General features: G+C 44.0%; 1 protein-coding gene across 1 annotated transcript in view; it reads right to left on the reverse strand.

The window, feature by feature from the left end:
- ABCA13 (ATP binding cassette subfamily A member 13) overlaps positions 1-16,439 on the reverse strand; it is a 2,590,787-nt gene that overhangs the window by 256,154 nt on the left and 2,318,194 nt on the right. The gene's annotated exons all lie outside the window — the stretch shown is intronic.

The raw sequence follows: 16,439 nt of genomic DNA on the forward strand, positions 1-16,439 counted from the left end.
GCTGAGCAGGTGTGGGAGGGTTTGGCCTCATGGCTACCAAACTGGACGCCATCCATGGGTGTCTAGGTCCCATCAGAGACCAGCTCCAGTCCCTAACTGACACCCACTGCCCGCTCCATGGTCTCCAACAAGCCCTAACTGACATCACTGGAGTCATGACGCGGAGAGAAGAACACCTGTCCGCTCAGACTGGCTCCATCGATCCCAGTCATGAGATGACACACATGCGGAGGCTCATGGAGGACATGGTGCGGATGGAGGCGGTAAGGATGGCAGCCACAACTGCAAATCAGCAAAATGAAGCTGGGTTCTACCATGCCCTGCAGATCCTCCTCATCGCATTGCTGCCACAAGGAGTGGCGCTGCCACACAGTGCGGCCAACAATCCTCCTCCGGCCCTTGATTTGTCTGTGGCACACAGTGCCACAGCCGGTACTGCAACACCCACAGGTGGGGCAGAGCAGACAACCAAGTACGAGGACGTGGATGGGCATGTGTTCAGAAGGAGGCACTAGCATTCATTCCGCAACCTGGCCTGTTTCTGCTTGGTGCCGCACATGGCCCCATGACCTTCCACTGACCCCAATGCACTCCGCTGCACTCACCTTAGACCGCAACATGAACTGCCATATCCTGTTTGATGACCAATGACACAGCGACCAAACTGCGGGCTGTACCCTTCCTCTTCCGCAGTACTTGTCATCCCCAGATGGACTCTGGCTGGCCCTCCACGGGCCCATATTGTGTAGTATTGTAGTGTAGTTCCTAGTTTCCCACTAGGCCCTGCGCATTAGAATAACATAAACAGTAATATCGACGTGGAACTGCGGATATTCCAGGCCTCCACTGACTATGCTAAACTTAATTGGGTTGTGTTACCAACTAGCTCAGAGGTCACTGGAAACTTTCTTCTCTGCATAGGAAGTGATCAGCTTCCTTGGCACAGACAAGAAGGGATTCAGTTTTCCAACAACCGTGCAACATGACAACTTTGCTCCTCAGATCAAGAGTCAATCTCTAGGGTCGTGTGAAACAATAGACATAGATTTCACTCAGTCAGTCTAGTGCAGTTTACTTTCACGAGATGTAGAGAATAGAGAGACGGGCGTTTATCAATAAAGGGTTAACATTTATTGAACAGTCTTTCTTCTCATACAAGAGAAATGTATTGCCACAATTGCAATAATTGTTATTATAAAAAGTACGTACAGTAAGATAAGTATTGCGAAATAGAACTGTAAAAGCATTGATATGGTTTCTTAGCCATACAATGGTTTAAAAGTAATAAAACATATATACAGTCATATATACATTAGGCTAACATACTCAACTGGTGCTTCTAACTAAGCCTACCCCAGTGTGCCTGACCTAAGCCTAACACGTGAAAGGGGAGTAAGTAAGTTGCTTTAAGTTAAGTTGGTTTTGCCAAGGTTTGTTTCAAGAATTCTCGTCTAAGGGTTTAGTCAACACCATACCTCTGAATAGAATGATGGAGGATTGGTATCTCCTTCAGGGGTCTCTCTCGATATCCCAGTCACCCGCGAGGGTAAACCGGAAGCGCCGGGACTGGATTTCTCTGCACGAGAAAGGCAGCGGCTTCTCTTCAGCGCGTCGAGGAAGGAGGGGTGACAGCGTCCGCGGGCAGCTGGAATCTGCTGGATGTCTTCGCAGAGGACGGCTGTTCAGCTCCTTAAGCGTACTGCACCATAGTTCGCGCTGTAGCGGCGATAATGGTAATCAGCAGCTTCACCACCACAGGATAGCAGGCTGCAGCGACAGAGTGCTAGATTTACCAACACAGGGTCATGCAGGCAGCTGGCATCAGCAACAGGCAACGAACATTGCTTAAGGCAACGTTGGTAATATTTATACCTGACAGGTGCCGGGTTTGACGCAAGTTTGCTGGACATAAGACGTCAATTAAAGATGTCACTAGGAAGTGATAGTTATCAGTTGCTCATTAGAGTTCCATTACTAATCAAAACATAGCAAGCGGGGATTTCCAGGTTTGCTAAGTTTTTATCTTGTTGAAGAACTCGGAGTGTTATCTAGGAATATCAGATAGTGACTGCTGCTCTGTCATTGCACTAATTGGTCACAAAGGAAGTGGCAGAGAGTCATGCTGGAATGTGGCTCTGTTCGTGTGAGGCCAGAGATGACTTTTCAGAAAATCGCACTTGAACGGTTATGCCAATATAGGGAATAAATGGATTTATAGCCGAATAGGGGCATAAGGTCACAGTATCGATCAGGAACCTAGATAAACACGCAACACCCACTCCACGTGTTAATGTCCATCAAAATTACTAAAACTAAGCAATTAGATGCATGTGTAACATTGCCCACCCCAAAATACATAAATGCTTTCGAAATAGGCGTACTTGTAATACATGGAATTTTAGGTACTGTACGTTTTTTTGTTTTTTTTTAAAGCATAGTAATCATTCAAAAAATTACTGCATATGAAATCAATGAACGATTATGCATAAAGAATTACACATGAAGTATCTCTGACAGAAGAAAAGCGAGATAAATCATCACATAAAAATGCATTGTAATAACATGTGTGCTAGAGGCTGGTGTAATGTTGTTATGTCTCTAGATGTGTTTAGAAATAGAAGTGTGAAGCTTCTGTTCTCTAAGAATAGTTTTTACGTTAAGCAAAGAATTGTTCGTGCCAAAAAGGGTCAATATTAGAAAAATTGTCCAATTCAAAGAAAATAGATTTCCAAAGCTCTTGGCAGTTTTTGTTGATCAAAACTGAAGGCCGAATTCAGAGTTCATTGGAACGCTGTGTGTCGGAAAGCTTCTCAAAAGTTATTGTTTCTCTATGGGTGAGAACATCGTATCAGACAGGCTCTCAAAGAATTGGTCTACAAATTCAGGTGATAGTTCAACCAAATTAGATAGCGCTGTAACTTGGCAGGTGTGAGAATGATTGCTGTCATCGAAGGCAGGACCAGCAATGCTCACAGAACGTTGTACCTGAATGATGTTGCTTTTGTCACTCGCTCCACTGTTACCACTTGGCTGTAGTACAGGAGTCTCCACGAATGCCGTCATCAGGATTGGTAGCCGCTGGGGACAACACAATGCGTGAGCCGTTATTGGACTGAGCAAAGTATCAACGTCCATTGGTACTGCTGATGGAAGTGAAAGACAGATGTCCAACACGCATTCATCGCCGCAAAGCATACACCGTAGCACAGGTAAAATGCAATTTTGCCATATCGGTCTGAATGAAAGGAACCAGGTCATGTTTAGATCTCTCAGCCTGGCCAATCCGAGGACGTTAGTTATCCTGTCCCTGTAGCGCATTGCTAGGATTGTCTCTTCCATTCCCATGGGAGCTATGTCTGAGCCGAGGCTTGCCATAACGTAGCAGGAGGGTCAAAAATAGAATCCCTGCAACGAGTCCCAAAAATAGTGGTATGCCGCCAAAAATGGAGTGCACAAAATTAGGAAAGATTCCCAAAATTGCCTGGAAGGGTGTTAGCAGTCCCGTAAAGACTGTCTTAAATATGCCTGGGATGCTTGTTGCACTAGACATGTTAAGGAGTTGGCTGAACATTTCTACGAAATGCACGGGGCAATTTGTTGATAAAAGGTCATGAACCTCAGTAGCTGTCCTTGCGACTAGAAGATCATACGTCTCTTTAGATGACGTTATAGGCACTGTTGTCTGTAAAAGTACAGATTTCATTTTGCTTAATGTATCAATTCGTATAGAATAGAGATTCAGACGAGGCCAGAGGGGAGTCACTATGTCTGGAGGCCCGCTCGGGAACAATGCTTGCATACAACATTTGACCATGGACGTAACTTGTACTAGATAACTTTTCCCTGGCGTCAGGCCACAACATCTGTGATCCGTTCTAAGAATGTAACTCCCGTTTGCGAGTTGCATAAAGAAGGGCTCTATCTGAGTTGCAGGTGTGACTAGCTGGTGGCATGAAAGGTTGTTTGAATTTCCATCACATGCTCCGTGTAAATTAATACCCTGACACAAAAGTATACCGCTTAGTGAGTGTTTACAGTTCTCACCACTAAGAAATACATTTTTGTCACTGTCACTATAGCAAGAGTGAGTGTATGGTAATTTCCATTGTGATTTTACATATCCCTTACCCAATTGTTCATATTGGCCAGCAGGTATGTACTCAAGGCACTTTTTAAATCGGAAAGTTGTTATCGGAATTGTGATAATTCCGTGTATTATCCATTCAATGACAGGACTCTCTGACATTGTCAATGGTAATCTCTCGAGTTTTTCGATGCTCCTTTCTGTGCCAAACTGATCTGTTTATCAGTAAGGTTAAAACTGGAAAATAATGACGTCGTGTTGATTAAACGCCAAGGCACATAGCCTGAACGAAGATTTTGCAGCGTCCAGGCTAATTCTATAATAGAGCGTAATTGAGACTGGCCATGTTGTAACATTAGCAAATCTCTGTCTATCACATCAAAGGCAGAGGATACAATATTGTCCAAAGAATATATTCTGGAAGACAGAGTCATTAACCCATTGTCTACCACAGAAAGTGATTTCTCCAAATTAATACAATCAATTTCTCGTATTTTTTCAGCAGTTTCAATTTGCTTTACTTTCCAAGCCTCGTCGTAAGCAGCATAGATACAGGTCGCTATGAAACGCTTTTGACGCTGTTTGCGTGGTCCAAGAATGAAATCGCGCAAATCAGCACCATCTTTTAGTAAAGACAAGTGTTGCTTAATTTCAGCCAGTGTTTTACGAGGTTAGCCATTCTAGGAAGAGTTTCCCTACACTGTATGTTGTTATAATCCCTGGATGTTGTCTCTGGGAATATCTCGAGTCTAATCTGGTCATTTTTAACCCCTGTGTTTTATTCAGGAATCTATCTTGACAGCTATTTGTGTCTGTAGGCCAGATTAACCATTTTTCCAATCAGGATGTGTTCTGTTGAAATGTAAAATATGTGACACGTCTAACTCAATATCAGTGGTTGCATTTTCAGGTATTGGCTTTGGTATAGACGGTGTTTTAAGGTCTTTGATCTTAGCTAGGCCAAGACAAGATGTTTGGTGTATTGTGTCATTTAAAAATAACATTTGTTCTGGTATCATGCAGGTTCTAAATAGTGCTTCAATGCCTTGCACCTGCCAATCTTTTGTACCCCAAATTGTTTTCGTTTCAATATTATTCTTCCAATAATCAAAACCAAATGTCATCATTTTGTCATAAAATGCTTCTGAATATATCAATTTAGAATTTGTCAGCATTGTTTTCATTCCTGTTTTATCTAACAGTTTATAATAAAACGTTTCTGCATTACTGGTGTTAAACCCTCAGAAGTATTTGAATTTCTCAAAAAATGCTTTAGAACTGCTTTTAGGTGGTGTAGAACAATGTTCCCATTGATTATACATAAAAACATTTCTAGGCTGTGCAGATTTATGCAAGTAATGATTCCCATAGTGGGTGTAACAGAATAACTGCTCATAACTAGATGAACCTTGTAAATAATCATGATCTGTGAATCTAGCTGACATTACTAAATCAGACATCATGTCATTAATACTGGTAAAGTCCCAATCATCAGAGAATGTACTAGGTGTCAAAAAGTCACTTAAGGAAACCTTTAGTTGATGAGGATACTTCAGGATTTCGACCGGACCATATATCTCATAGTCTGTTTTCTCCCATACTACCCCACCAGGTATTGGAATTGCTGTGACATTTACTGTTGACAGTTCTCTTTTCTTCACGTGGGATGATCTGTGTGGTTTCAGGACTAGGTTGATGTTCTGACTTGCTGTGTCCATTGTAATATATTTTCCTTCAATGAATTTTCCCAAACACAGTACCATGATGAGCCAAAGCAGGAGGAAAAATACACCTAGACCGAACCAGAACTCTAGCCAAGGGGAAATGAGGTAGATTTCCTTCAGTTGATGAAAGAGTTCCGTTGCTTTTTCTTTAAAAGTCTTTTTTGTTTCTGGCATCACTTCGGGGTCATTTAAATCTTCAGAGAAGTTGTCGAAGTTGATGAAATAACCAGAGGCAGTTCTGTCAATTGATGGGATTGTTCTTTCAATCTGTCTCTCGGTAGCACTTTCTGATGCCACATCATTGTAGACTGGTGTTGTTTCTTGACGAACTGTTTCAATCTGTGTTTCAAGAGGCACGAGTTCCATGGCATTATTGCATAGTCCTTCATTGTGCACTGCAGGCTGATCGAATGTGATTAGTCTTTCTGTTTGAACCTCTTGGATTGTTGCAAGTTTGGGTATTCTGTTGTTTCTTGGGAGTCCACTGGGCCTACTGTTGATTATAGGCCACATGCTTGTGGTTTTACCAGATCGATAGACACGACTCTGTTCTCCTTTTTACCAGCAAGGGGCGGTAGCACAACTGATCTTGTTCCGGTGACTGCTAAGACAGGTACTGCTTTTCTGTAAGAAGGCCCAAATTCCTTCTTAACCGCGATCTTTTCTCTGACTAGATCCCCAATCTTTGGAATCCAGACAGGCCTTGCTGGGGCTGTTGCGGGTGGTGCCTCGTCAGTGGTACTTGGCTGTTGCTTTAACTTTATGTTGCTTAATGATTTTCTTGTTTCATTCAGTTCCTGTAAAACAGCCAAATGATCCTTTACATCAAAGTCTGTTGTTTTTTCTTGCACCACTGACATCTGACTATCGAGGTCCTGAACGCGCATTCTAATTCCGAACAATAGTTCGTATGGGCTGAAACCTTTTAGAGAATTTCTTGGCATGTTGTTAAGACTAGTTTGGACACTTATTAAATGTTTGACCCACCCAGCGCCTGAACCTAATACCTTCGCTGTTATAGATTGCTTTATGTCACGGTTTTTTCTTTCTACCACACTATTCCCTTCCGGGTGCGACGGACAAGAATACCGCAACCCAATTCCCATGCTAGCCATGGCCTCCTTATAGGCTCGAGAGCTGAAAGCAGGACCCTGGTCAGAATGGAACGTGGTAATTGCGTATGTGCCGATAAAGACTCGCAAATCTTTTATAACCGTTCTAGCGTCAGCCGAGCGCTGGAGGCCTCATTTTTTAAGTGCTTTTCGTCTTAACTGTTAATAGGACGCAGGATGGGGTGTAGGCAGCGTTACGCTCTTTCTGATTGGTAGCCGGTAGCAGGGTTCGCTACTGCGATCCCTGTTGCAGTTTTCACAGTTGTTTGCATATATTTGGTGTTCTACACTCATTCCCGGCCACCAGAATACTGATTGTAATTCAGTCAGTGATTCCTTGATCTCTCTGTGCCTTAGACCCAAACCCATGTGTGCGTCTGCTATTAAAAATATTCTCCTGTTCGTGTTTGGAATTACTCTATCCCCCACTCCAGGGATTCGAGCAAAAGGAACGGAGTTTGCATCGATTATGTATGCATAATTGAGTGGATAGTTTACGGGTAATGCTGCACAGTCGCCTTTTACGGTCGTTTTTACTGCCAGCATGGTTTCCCCGTCTATGTACTTATCTGTACGCTTTTTTGTGGCTACGGAAGCCGGTTTAGTTGCTTCCGCGGTGGCTGTATTAGCCAATGAATTCCCTGCAACGTGAACGCCATCACGTTGAAGACTCTGTGCGTGAATCACGTGAGTCTTTTGTAGTTCTTTGTGTAAAAGAGCTACCTCGTTCCAGAGCAATTTATGCTTTATTGTGGCACCTGTGTCATCTTTGTAGTCGTTTTCGATCCAACTCTGCAGTTTATTGTTGTAAGAGTTGACGCAAAAATGAGAATCGCACACTATAAGTGTCGGGAATTCACGTTCTGCATTTTCGAGCGCCATCTTTAAAGATCTGATTTCAGTTCTCTGAACCGAACAGTTTCTTACAGATTCAGTTTTTGTTACTTTCGGTCTGAATTTACCGCACAGCCAACGACCTTTAATGATCGCACATGCTGCATCGTAGGATTTTCTCTCTACGTTGAAATGCTGTACAAAGCTATCTGTATAGATTATACAGGCGTATTGTGGGAGAGGCAGAATTTCGATTGGCAGAGGATATTCTTTTTCATATTCTAAATCATTCAGTTCTTCGTATTGCGGGGCGAAATAGTATTTCACGTCTTCCGCTCCTAGAGAATCTATGCACTGTATCCATTTCGGATCCAGTGACACTGTAGGCAGGTTTACTGGGCTGAATAGCGCCTCGAAGGCGGATTCCGCTGTAAGGATATTAATCCGTTTGCCGTGTGCTAGTTCTCGTTCATTTGCTAATGCGATTTGCACTGCGTTCACAGTTCTTTCTGTGTGACTGAATGTTTTTTCTGCTTGTGTGTACAAGTGAGATTTAATTGAAATTGGTACCTTTTCTCCCTCATTAGAGGTTAGGTACGTGAATCCGCATCTTCCTGGGATGACTCGGATTACAAGATCGATCGTGTTGTCACGTGTATCTAATTTTGTTTTTGCTAACATGTCTGTTTGCAGTGATCTCAAAATTTCTGTGTGTTTTTGAGTCCAATTGATTTGTTTTAAATCAGGTTTAATTAGTTCGTAGAGAGGTTTAACCCTCTCTGCGTAATTTAGTATGTAAGTTCTTCCGAAATTCAGAAAACCTAGAATGGATTGTAAATTCTTCAGCGTTTTTGGAGCTTGGAGTACAGCGCACTTCTCTAAGAAGTTGTCCGCTAGGCTTTTCCCTTCACTTGATAATTCGTACCCTAAAAATAGTACTGTCAGATGGGCAATTCGGGACTTTTTAAAGTTGAATTTGTAACCCTCTGTTGCGAACCCAAGTATAATGGTGTTCACTCTTTTCAAGTGAGTATCCAAGTAGTCGTCTGTGAGATAAATATCATCTACGTAAGATAATGCTTCATCATCATATATTTGTAGTAACTCTGTTACCCTGGCTGAGAATAGTCCTGGGCTGTTCTTGAACCCCTGTGGGAGTCGACAGAATTTTTTCTGTGACCCAAATGCGGAGAAAGCGGTCAAATATCTGCTTTCTGGTGCAATGTTTTGACAAAAGAAACCATTAGATATGTCTAATGTCGTTTTGTATTTTTTCCTAACTATGTTATTCATTAGGGCTGCACTATGCGAGTTTTGTACTGCAAAGGTTTTGCAACATGTATTAAGGTGTCTGTAGTCCAAAACTAGACGATATGAATTGTCTGGCTTGGAGACAGGAAACAAAGGATTGTTCATTTGAGAGGTGCATGTTTCAATCACCCCCTGGTACTCAAGTTGATCTAAGATCTCCCTGACTTGTTTTTTAGCTTCTTGCTTTATGGGATACTGCCGTTGGGCAGTTGGTTCACTTTTTAATTGGATTTTGTGAGGCGGTGAATCCTCATCCCATCCTACATGATTTTTATATAATGCAGGTGCCTGGGCTACTGCCCATTTCCTTGCATATGTGTATTTTTTGTGAATCGGTATGTGATTCGAGAAGGCAGGCATAATCACTTCTTCGCCACGAGGGCACTCCCTGACAAACTCTGGAGGCCAATCTTTTTCAGCTAACAGAATATCATAGCCTTTTGAGAGCTTATCCCAAAACAGACCCTTAATTTTCCTAAGCTTATCACCCTCTATACGCAATGTTATTTCGTATATTTTATGGGGCTCGCTAAGTCTGGCGTCAGCAGTTTCAACCTGAATGAATTCATTCGTGTCCACTGTCTCCAGATGACTCATCAAGATCTTGCGCGCTATACTGATTTCTGCTGCACTGTCCAACATTGTCAATGCCCACTCCCCGTTTTTCAACTGTGTCCTCAGTATTCTCGGCATGGTTGATTACTCTAATACTGGCTACCTTCTTTGTCTGAAATTGAGATTTCTTATTTTGAGCAGGTTCCTTGTCTTTGGGCTTGGTGTGCTCTCCTGGGTCTGACCGTCCTCTTCTTTCCGAATTCTGTGGAAGAGATCGAGAGGGACGTGTATCAATACTTTGATATCTATCAGGTTTTTTCAGATTATCCCTATTTCTAAGGTTATATCTTTTCTCAGAGGGCTCCCTCTGGGGAGACTGGCGTTCTCGAGTCGGAGTTCTTTCCCTCCGTCGAGGAGACCTTCCTCTGGACTGGAAAACTTTTTCCTTGGGAGTGGATTGTTTATTTCCATCCCAGCTCTTTTTAGGAGTGTTTGAATTATTTTTAATAAATAATTTTTCAGGATTTTCGAGCAGTTGGGGCTTAACTGGTTTTCCACCCAAGCTGTCTCTACCTAATTCTTCATAGCATTTTTCTATGATTTTTGCAAGCTCAACAGGATCTTTTATATCTGTTTCCTTCAACTTCTGGCGGATCGCCACAGATGCTGCTTCTCCCTTTATGTTGGCTAATAATATAGCCGTGACCTGCTTGAAGTCTTTCAGTAATTTCATACCTAGATTTAAAGCGGGCTCTGGACCGAATTCATTTTGAATCTGTTTTAGCACTTCTGGTATTACCGCCATAGACGGAACACCGTGTGTTTTTGTGTAAATGGAAGCAAAGACTCTACCCCAAGTGTCACAGTCCTCCACGTGTGGTGCGATTCCCATAGGAAGGCAGATGGTCAAGATTCTGTGTTTCTCTATAGGGGTAGTATCAGGAAATACTGCCTCTATTTGAGTGATTTTCTGGGCTAACCAGAAAGGAATTTGTTCCCGTTTTACGGGTGTTTTACCAAGACATGACTGTATGTTCTGTGGTGTAATTTTATTTGTGTTCCCCTGATGAGGGGTCAGCTGTGGTGTATTAACAGCTGGCTGGACTGTTGCAGTCCGCATTACATATTGGACTAATTGCCTATGTATTTTTATTAATGTGTTTAGCTGTACTAACAGCTCTTCTCTAGACATTTTTGCAATGTCAGGATGTGGTGTGTAGCTGGCTAGAACCGGCCACGTGGCTCCTGGTCTACCTAGTGGACCGAGCCTAGTTATGTGATCATTGTGTTTTAGGGCGCCATTAAACCAGAGCAGGTGCTCTTGAAATTTAAGTGGGATTTCAATCTCCTCGAAAGGAGCGTACTCTCCCGGAGGTTCCTCTATTTTGTAATAGTGAAACTCTTTTGTTCTAGCGTTTACCGCTGAAAAGTTTATCCATGAATAGAATACCTCTGTCTGCCGATACTCGTGAGCCTCTATCACGAAAATTACTGTACCACCTTGAGGTGTCAGTCCGTTCTCTATAAGGTTTAAAGTTATAGATCTTCTTAAATGTGCCGGGATGATTATTGCATCCGGGTCTGTGTATTCGGGACCTTGCTGAGTCGCATCTGCTGCGCCCCCAGTGGTTCCGTTATTTTCTACTGACATTGTATAAATGCAGGTTTTGCAGAGCAGGTCTCCAAGGAGACAAAGATTAGATGCACAATATTTTGGAACACTGTATCCTTCAACGTTGAATAAACCAGAGCTTTACATAGGAATCTCTTCCTACTAAGGTCGGGCGGATTTTAACCTTTCACCCACTCCAGACGTCTATTGGAGTATTTTACGGGAGAAAGGGGTGTGAAATATGCACGACTGAGTTACTCTACAAGTCTTGCGTTAGTTTATCGCCTTACCAAACGTTTGGGCGCCATGTAGTGTAGTTCCTAGTTTCCCACTAGGCCCTGCGCATTGGAATAACATAAACAGTAGTATCGACGTGGAACTGCGGATATTCCAGGCCTCCACTGACTATGCTAAACTTAATTGGGTTGTGTTACCAACTAGCTCAGAGGTCACTGGAAACTTTCTTCTCTGCATAGGAAGTGATCAGCTTCCTTGGCACAGACAAGAAGGGATTCAGTTTTCCAACAACCGTGCAACATGACAACTTTGCTCCTCAGATCAAGAGTCAATCTCTAGGGTCGTGTGAAACAATAGACATAGATTTCACTCAGTCAGTCTAGTGCAGTTTACTTTCACGAGATGTAGAGAATAGAGAGACGGGCGTTTATCAATAAAGGGTTAACATTTATTGAACAGTCTTTCTTCTCATACAAGAGAAATGTATTGCCACAATTGCAATAATTGTTATTATAAAAACTACGTACAGTAAGATAAGTATTGCGAAATAGAACTGTAAAAGCATTGATATGGTTTCTTAGCCATACAATGGTTTAAAAGTAATAAAACATATATACAGTCATATATACATTAGGCTAACATACTCAACTGGTGCTTCTAACTAAGCCTACCCCAGTGTGCCTGACCTAAGCCTAACACGTGAAAGGGGAGTAAGTAAGTTGCTTTAAGTTAAGTTGGTTTTGCCAAGGTTTGTTTCAAGAATTCTCGTCTAAGGGTTTAGTCAACACCATACCTCTGAATAGAATGATGGAGGATTGGTATCTCCTTCAGGGGTCTCTCTCGATATCCCAGTCACCCGCGAGGGTAAACCGGAAGCGCCGGGACTGGATTTCTCTGCACGAGAAAGGCAGCGGCTTCTCTTCAGCGCGTCGAGGAAGGAGGGGTGACAGCGTCCGCGGGCAGCTGGAATCTGCTGGATGTCTTCGCAGAGGACGGCTGTTCAGCTCCTTAAGCGTACTGCACCATAGTTCGCGCTGTAGCAGCGATAATGGTAATCAGCAGCTTCACCACCACAGGATAGCAGGCTGCAGCGACAGAGTGCTAGATTTACCAACACAGGGTCATGCAGGCAGCTGGCATCAGCAACAGGCAACGAACATTGCTTAAGGCAACGTTGGTAATATTTATACCTGACAGGTGCCGGGTTTGACGCAAGTTTGCTGGACATAAGACGTCAATTAAAGATGTCACTAGGAAGTGATAGTTATCAGTTGCTCATTAGAGTTCCATTACTAATCAAAACATAGCAAGCGGGGATTTCCAGGTTTGCTAAGTTTTTATCTTGTTGAAGAACTCGGAGTGTTATCTAGGAATATCAGATAGTGACTGCTGCTCTGTCATTGCACTAATTGGTCACAAAGGAAGTGGCAGAGAGTCATGCTGGAATGTGGCTCTGTTCGTGTGAGGCCAGAGATGACTTTTCAGAAAATCGCACTTGAACGGTTATGCCAATATAGGGAATAAATGGATTTATAGCCGAATAGGGGCATAAGGTCACAGTATCGATCAGGAACCTAGATAAACACGCAACAGTATGCTTGGCATGGCCCTGTACAGCTCCAGCTGCAAAACTGGATGTGCAATAAACATCCAGTGATGCACTGCTGTGTCATGTCTTTCACCATTCATGTATGAATGTGTGGATGAATGTAGGGACAGTGATTTCCCTTACAGTAATGGTGCTCACATAGTGGGATGCCAGTTACAGTGTGCTATATTGCCTATTTGGTTCCGGGTGCCATGGACACTACAACAGGGACACAAACATTAGTCACTTCCTTGTCCGAACATGGACTGAACCACGCCCAGAGCCCCCGAGTCATTGTTGCAAGCCCTGAGCTGTTCCATCATGTGCGAGGCCAGACCACTCTGCTTAGGCTCCGAGGGGGACCCACATAGCTACATGTTGCAGGCGTATTCGCTGGTGGTGTGCAGGCCACTGGTCTAGTTGTCAGAAGGTCACAGCCACTCCCTGAGGCCAGGTTTGCGTACACACCATACCCAATGGCACAGGCGTCACAGCAAATATGTAACTCTGCAAATATAAGGGGCCGACTATGTCACATTCCCCTCTGCCAGTGGTGACTGGATGACGGATGCGCCACGGTTCTCAATCATAAAGGCCCCATGAGTTGTTGCGCACTGGGTCGGTGGCACCCGAAGCCTTGCGGCCGTCACAGGACTAACACCACGTGGCGCTGACTGGCGTTGCACAGGGTTAGCGGCACCAGAAGCCTTGTGGCCATCAATGGCCTACCACCATGTGGCGCTAACTGGCGTTGCAAAGGGTTTGTAACACCGAAATAGCTGAGCGGGTGTGCAGCCTGCGTTGATAACGTGTGCACTGATGAGGTCTCCGTCAATGATGACTCAGGACTCAGCGTCATGTGTGGGACCTGCTGGGCCGCGGGGCTGTCCCGCAAGTTGTGGACCATGCCATGGTGGCGGGACCGAGACCGGTGCCTGGAGCTTGGACGAACACGTGGTGTGTCTACTGGTGGACACACCGGTGGCAGCAGGTGAACAGTGGGGCATCTGTGCACATGGGCGGTGGTGTCTCTCGCTCTCTCCCTTCCTTTCCTTCTCTCTCTCACTCTCACTATCTCTCTCTCTCTCTCTCTCTCTCTCTCTCTCCCTTTCTTTCCTTTCCTTCCCTCTCTTTCTCTCTCTGGCTTACTTTCCTTCGTGGTTTCTCTGTGTCTCGCTCCTTTGTTGTGCGCATGACACACGTCCTGATTTTGTGCTTTCTTTTCCAGGCTGTGATGTTGAGATGGTCCCCGACGGACCCAACAGGAGTCTTCTGCATTGGTGTTTTGTGGTGCTATTAAATAATGTTATTGGTTGTTACGTCAGTGCTGTGTGACTGTTTCTCGTTCCTCTGGCCACACATGTGTGTATTTATTCTGGCACTGAGTGTAATCATGCACTTTTTGGGGCTCTTGTGTTGTGCACGTTATGTGTATGTTCGGGGGGCGGGGTGTAGTGGCCCTCATGGGTATCGGAGCTGCATGATCATTGTCCCCATGGCATCTGTGGGTCTTCAGGTGTGGCTCTTGGCTGGGCTCCCTTTCATGCTGTGGGTAGAAGTCCGACTTAACACCAGCAAAAGGCAGGTGTTAATTACCCAGCTGCTGCCGCAGCTTATCGCCTGTTTTTGTTTTGCATCGCAGATCTGGCAGTTAGTTGTGAAAGTGGTGTTGTGGTTTTTTTCGTGTGTTTTTGCACAGAAACTTCTACTCTGCATCTCATTATGGTTAGTTGGTAGTGTCCACCGTGGAGATACATTTGGGGGCAGTTATTGCGGGAATACTGGCGATGTCTGCAGTTTGCACCAGCATGTGAATGGGGTGTTAAATCTATCTCCACTTTTGATGCGTTAAGGTGGAGATAAATCAGAGATAAGTCCTTGTGAATATCCCCCTCAATGTTTTGAAAAACGATACTGTAGCAACCAATAGTAAAAAACCATCAAGGCTAAGCCATGAGATGTAGTTGACTGGACCCTAGTTACCCTTCATGGCTGACTTTATGGAGGATGGATGTGTAGAAGCTACAGGTTTACATTCTTCAATTGCAGTTGATTGGTGTGGCATATTCATTATTACTTTCAATAAGTTTGGTTAATAGTGGCAGTCTCCTCTAGTTTCCACATTCTATGATGTTTGGTTTGTTCTTTCTCTGTTGGTTCCGTGTGAGAAATGCATGGTTTAAATGTGAGGAGAAGGCCAAGGAAGTTCTACTGTTGTGAATACCTGTGGCTGGAGTTTTTTTGTGCTGAAGAATAAAATCTGATCAGCACATTCAAGCCTGCCTCTTATTCATTTCTATTGTGTGTCGAGTGTGGTTCTGGATAAATCTGATCTGATCTGAAAATTGAACCCTTTAGCGTTTACGACCTTCTGTTTCAGCGCAATATTCAAAATGGATTCTTTGACCGAGTAGGTAAGAAAGTTAACCAGAACCTTTCTAGGTTTTACCCTCTGGGGGTTCCTTCGGAACGGCTCTCTATGAATGCGCTGGATGTCTAAGGCTATTTCCTGTTCGGTCAGGTCTATTCGCAGTGCTTCCTTTAGCAGAGAAACCACAAATTGCTTGATATCTGATCCCTCTTTCTCCTCTGGAATATTCAGAATGCGCAAATTGTTCCTCCGGTCGTTATTTTCTAACGTCTCCATCCTATCGGACAAACTCTGATTCTCTTGTCTAAGGCCCGCTATTTCCGCCTTTGTAGCGTCCATGTTGATGGTCACTTCTGTAGCCTTATCCTCAAGGACTTCTGTCCTAGTGGTAAGGGCGCCAAGCTTATTATCAAGAGATTCACAAAAGCAGCGGATATCAGCTTGGTTTGATGCCGAGGTCTCAAAGCCCTCTTTAATGTCTGCGGCCAAAGTTGAAAACATTGCCTGAAAGGAAGTCTGAAGTGTAGTGACCAAATCCGTATTCGAAACATGGGATGAGTCGTAGGCAGTGCCTGTACCTCCCCAGCCATTAGACCTGCTGCTGTTGAACCTGCTCCTTGGATGACTGACTGCAAACTCAACCCAGACGCGACAATAGGAGGGGCAAAAGGGAGTGGGGGAGCCAGTGGAGGATCCAGAACCAGGGAAAAAGGTGCAGGCAACGCCAAGTCACTCGGAACATGACAATCCATTAAATCGGCTCGGCCCGTCTCTCCTAACCTTGGGGAGGTCTCTCGATCCAAAATGCTGTTATTGTCATTATTGACATTATTAGCGTTGTTACTGGGTTTATTACTACTAACAGTGGCATTGTTGCTATTGCTATTGTCATTGGGCCCCCCCACACCCCATTGCTACAAGTGTCACATAACTCCCAGAAACTGGTCCTTTGGCAAGAGGAAATGGTCCAAATAGGAAACATGGTTTCCCCACCCATTTCTAGCCAGTAAC

The sequence above is a fragment of the Lissotriton vulgaris genome, chromosome 4_1, assembly GCF_964263255.1.
Source record: "Lissotriton vulgaris chromosome 4_1, aLisVul1.2, whole genome shotgun sequence".
NCBI classification, from domain to species: Eukaryota; Metazoa; Chordata; class Amphibia; order Caudata; family Salamandridae; genus Lissotriton; species Lissotriton vulgaris.